The following is a 5577-nucleotide window of genomic DNA, read 5'->3' on the forward strand; positions in this document are numbered from 1 at the left end:
AATGCTTGTTACCATTCTAACTATTTTACAAATTAACTCACTTAATCCTCATAAGAACCCATTGAATAGATGAGAAAACTGAGGCATAGAGAAGTTAAATGGCTTGCTCACTGTCACACAGCTAGTAAGTGTTTAAGTTGGACAGCTGGTTCTAGGGTCTGTGCTCTTAACTACTGCATTATGCTTCTTACGGCTAGAGCAACCTAAGAAAGCCCATGGTTAAAAGTGTGCTTTGGAATCAGCTTCACATGGATTTGAAGCTTGATTTGGCCATTTACTTGCAGTTTGACATTGGGCAATTTATTTAACTTCTCTGTGCTCAGTTTTTTCATTTGTTTAAAAAAAAAAAGGAGAGGAGGATGCTAAACATACCTGTCTGCAAGGTCATTTTGAGAATTAAATGAATGTAGTGAAAGCAAGGAGCTGGCACCATGCCTGGCACATGGATAGTGCTTAATAAATCCTGGCTTCTGTATGTTTTATGATTATAATCAACATATTAATATTAAATAGTATTTCAAGACTGAAGGAACTCTGAGAGAGTAATATGGAAGAGCCAGTATTAGGCCGTGTTGAAGCTGCTGGTTTAATAAGTAATCTTGAGGGACACACGGCCCACTGAGACAGCACAACCTTGTATTTGAGGGCCGTTATTCCTACTCCGACACACATGGGGTCTCCATGACTCAGAGTCAACTCCACTGGCAACTGGTTATCTCCACTTCACCTAAGATCACTCCACGCTAAAGATCATGCCACTTGCTTAGCTCCCTTGCTCATCTCTTCCTCTGGATTTCCTGAGAAAGTGGGAGAGGGAAGAGCAGCAGGGAAGAGCTGCCCATCCTGAGAACTTGGGGGACATACTCTTCCATCTTCCTCCTACTTCTTCAGCAGTGATGCACTTAGTGGCCCAGGCAGAGGAGATATCTGGGGAATGTGTCCACGTTGCGTTTGTTGTAGTTAGGTGCCGTGGAGTTGACCCTGAGGCATAGCAGCCCTGTGTGTACTGTGGAACGAGACACTCCCAGCCCTGGGCCACCCTCCCAATCCTCGCTAGGTTGGAGCCCATCATCATAGCCACTGTGTCAGTCCATCTCGTTGAAGATCTTTCCTGCTTTTGCTGACCCTCCACTTCACCAAGCATGATATCCTTCTCCAGGGAATGGTCTGTTCTGACAACATAACCAAAGTTGGTGAGACGAAGTCAGGCCATTCTGGCTTCTAAGGAGCATTCCAGCTATACTTCTTCTAGGACAGATTTGTTCGTTTCTCTGGCAGTGCATGGTACGTTCCATGTTTTTCACTAACACCACAATTCAAATGCATTGATTCTTCTTCAGTCTTCCTTATCCATTGTCCAGCTTTCACATACATTTGTTGTTGTTGTTGTTGTTAGGAACTATTGTTGTTGTTAGGTGCTATTGAGTCAGTTATAACTCACAGTGACCCTATGTAAAACAGAAGGAAAATACCACCCAGTCCTGAGCCATCCTCACAATCCTTGCTATGCTCAAGCCCGCCAATGCAGCCACGTGCATATGAGGCAATTGAAAATACCATGGCTGGAGTTAGGTGCACCTTAGTGACTTCCTTGCTCTTTACTAATTTAAAGAGGTCTTTTGCAGCAGACTTGCCAAATTTGACATCTGATTTCTTTTTTTTTTAAATTGTGATTTGGGTGAAAGTTTACAGAGCAAATTAACTTCCACACAGCAGTTGACATACACTTTGTCTCATGCATTGACTACAATTTACCACAATGCAACAGCTCCCCTCCCACTTCCTCCCGATAATAGTCACCTCTTCCCTGTGTCCATCTGTCCATGCATTTCTGCCCCTGAGCTGTCTCCCTGTACATAAATAGGCCTTCTTTCTCCCATGATTCTTCTCTCCAAGGAGTGTATCTTCCTCAGGTAAATGTCAACTCATATGCCTGTTTTTTGTTTGGCTGGAAGCCACTGGTGTGGGTTCAATTCCAGACCTGAAGGTCAGCTAGGGGCCATGGTCTCGGTGGTTCCACTAGGCTCTATCAGACCAGTAAACCTGGTTCCCCTCCTTTTTTTCTTTTTTAATGATTTTGAGTTTTGTTCCACATTGTTCTTCCTCTCTATCCAGCATCTCCTACATAGATCCTTCTCTGAGTTGTTGACCGTGATATCCAGGTACCATCTAGTTCTTCTGGTTTCATAGTCGTATAGGCTGTGGATCACATAGTGTACCAGTTGCTAGGACTAATTGTTTCCATGAATCTTTGGGTTTTCTTCATTCTTCTTTGCTCTGGACGAGGAGAGACCCGTTGTCGCATCTAGAAGGCTGCTTGCAAGCTTTTAACATCCTGGTCGCTACTCGCCAAAGTAGGAGGTGGAACGATGTTTTGTGTAGTATGTTATGCCAATTGAACTTGATGTCCCCCACAACTATGGTCTCGAGCCCACAGGTGCAACTACTCACTCCCTCTGGGTAGCAGGCTGTGACCAAGAAGTGACTACAACCTTGTCCCTTGTTGGCTCTACTATACATCCGGGAATTCTTACAGAACATACAAATACACTTGTAGAACCATTGTCTGCCAACCCTATATGTAGTCTTTGGTACACTTCTCGCTGCATAGACATACCAAATAGTTCAGCCTGTCCACCCATCTATCTACCTGTATACCCATGTTTGCTTCACTGACAATGCAGTACTGTATGTGACATCTGATTTCTTGATGTTGCTTCCAAGTGTGTTGATTGTGGATCTAAGAAAAATTAAATCCTTGACAACTTCAGTCTTTTCTCCACTTATCATTATATTGCTTATTGGTCCATTTGTGAGGATTTTTGTTTTCTTTATGCTGAAGTGTAATCCATACTGAAGACTGTAGTCTTTGATCTTCATCAATAAGTGCTTCACATCATTTTCACTTTCAGCAAGCAAGGTTCTGTCATCTGCATATCGTAGGTTGTTAATGAGTCTTCCTCCAATCCTGATGCTGCATTCTTCATATAGTCTAGCTACTCAGATTATTTGTTCAGCACACAGATTGAATAAGTATGGTGAAAGGATACAGCCTTGACACACACACTTTCTGATTTTAAACCATGCAGTATCCCCTTGCTCTGTTTGGATAACAGCCTCTTGGTCTATGTATAGGTTCCTCATGAGCACAATGAAGTGTTCTGGAATTCCCATTCTTTGCAGTGTTATTTATAATTTGTTGTGTCTGTAATCTGTTATATCTATAATTTGTTATATTAAATGCCTTTGCATAGTCAATAAAACACAGGTAAACATCTTTCTAGTATTTTTTGCTTTCACTCAAGATCCATGTGACATCACTAATGATATCCCTCTTTCATATCCTCTTCTGAATCTGGCTTGAATTTCTGGCAGTTCCTGTCAATATACTGCTGCAACCATTTTTTAATTATCTTCAGCAAAGTTTTACTTGCATGTGATATTGATGATAGTGTTTAATGATTTCCGCATTCTGTTGTATAACCTTTGTTTGGTATGGGTGTAAATATAGAGCTCTCTCAGTCAGTTGGCCAGGTAGCTGTCTTCCAAATTTCCTGGCATAAACAAGTGAGCACCTCTAGTGCTGCATCCGTTTGTTGAAACATCTTAATGGGTATTCCATCAATTCCTAGAGCCTTGTTTTTCACCCGTTCCTTCAGTGCAGCTTGGACTTCTTCCTTCACTACCATTACTTCTTGATCATATGCTACTTCCTGAAATGGTTGAACATCAACCAGTTCTTTTTGGTACAGTGACTCTGAGTATTCCTTCCATCTTCTTTTGATGTTTCCTCCATTGTTCAATATCTGTCCATAGATTCCTTCAGTATTCAATTTGAGGCTTGAATTTTTTCTTCAGTTTGTTCAGCTTGAGAAATGCCAAGCATGTTATTTCACTTTAGTTTTCTTACTCCAGGTCTTTGTACATTTCATTATAATACTTTACTTTATCTTCTTGACATTTCACCCTTTGAAATCTTCTGTTCAGCTCTTTATTTCAGCATTTCATCCATTCACTTTAGCTACTCTTCATTCAAGAGTAATTTTCAGAGTCTCTTCTGACATCCATTTTGGTCTTTTCTTCCTTTACTGTCTTTTTAAGGACCATTTGCTTTCTTCATGTATGATGTGTTCTTGATGTCATCCCATAACTTGTCTGGTCTTTGGTCATCGGTGTTCATTGTGTCAAATCTGATCTTCATCTGGTCCTTAAATTCAGGTAGGATATAATCAAGGTTGTATTTTGGCTCTCATGGACTTGTTTTAATTTTCTTCGGCTTCAACTTGAACTTGCATATAAGCAGTTGATGGTCTTTTCTACAGTCAGCTTGTAGCCTTTTTTCACTGATGATATTGAGCTCCTCTACCACCTCTTTCTGTAGATATAGTTGATAGATATAGTCGATTTGATTCCTGTGTATTCCATTTAGCGAGGTGCATGTGTATAATTGCTATTTATGTTGTTGGAAAAGGTATTTGCAATGAATAAGTCGTTGACCTTGCAAAATTCTGTCATGTGATTTCCAGCATCATTTCTATCACCAAGGCCATATTTTGCAACTACTGAAGCATCTTCTTTGTTTCCATCTTTCATATTCCAGTCACCAGTAATTATCAATACATCTTAATTACATGTTTGGTCAATTTCAGACTGCAGATGTTGATAAAAATCTTCAATTTCTTCATCTTTGGGCTTAGTGGTTGGTACATAAATTTGAATAATAGTCATATTAACTGGTCTTTTTTGTAGGCATATGGATATTATTCTGTCACTGACAACACTGTACTTCAGGGTACAACATGAAATGTTCTTTTTGATGATTAATGGGACACCATTCCTCTCCAGTTTGTCATTCCCAGCATAGTATAGACCATGTGATTATCTGATTGAAAATGGTCAATACCAGCCCATATCAGCTCACTAAAGCCTAGGATATCAATCTTTATGTGTTCCATTTCATTTTCGACAACTTCCTGTTTTCCTAGATTCATACCTCATACATTTCATATTCTGTTTATTAATGAAGTTTACAACTGTTTCTTCCCATTTTGAGTCGTGCCCCATCAGCAATGGAGGTCCTGAAAGCTTTACTCCATCCACGTCATTAAGGTTTACTCTACTTTGAGGAGGCAGCTCTTCTGCAGTTGTATTTTGAGTGCCTCCCAATCTGAGTGACTCATCTTCTGGCACTATATCAGACAGTGTTTTACTACTATTCATAAACTTTTCCAGTAATATATCAGACACTTTTTCACTGCTATTCATAAGGTTTTCAGTGGCCAATTTTTTCAGAAGTGGTTGGCCCTGTCCTTCTTCCCAGTCTGTCTTAGTCTGGAATCTCCACTGAAACATGTCCACCATGGCTGATCCTGTTGCTATTTGAAATGCTGGGGGCATATTCTCCAGCATCATAGCAACATGCAGGCCACCGCAGTACAAAAAACTGATAGATGACTGGTGGGATTTTACATTAAGTGGCAAATTGGCTTTGGATCTTCTTAGCTCATGTTTTAGCATGGAACCCCAAGATTTCTAGTAGTTACCCTGCTTAAATGGAATCAGTCCCTGAGAATGCTA

At 40.4% G+C, this 5577-nt stretch overlaps 1 protein-coding gene across 1 annotated transcript in view; it reads left to right on the forward strand.

Moving 5' to 3' along the window:
* IGSF3 (immunoglobulin superfamily member 3) overlaps positions 1-5577 on the forward strand; it is a 59870-nt gene that overhangs the window by 18118 nt on the left and 36175 nt on the right. The gene's annotated exons all lie outside the window — the stretch shown is intronic.

The sequence above is a fragment of the Orycteropus afer genome, unplaced genomic scaffold, assembly GCF_000298275.1.
Source record: "Orycteropus afer afer isolate SDZICR_OR568_19922 unplaced genomic scaffold, OryAfe1.0 scaffold00010, whole genome shotgun sequence".
Lineage (NCBI taxonomy): Eukaryota > Metazoa > Chordata > Mammalia > Tubulidentata > Orycteropodidae > Orycteropus > Orycteropus afer.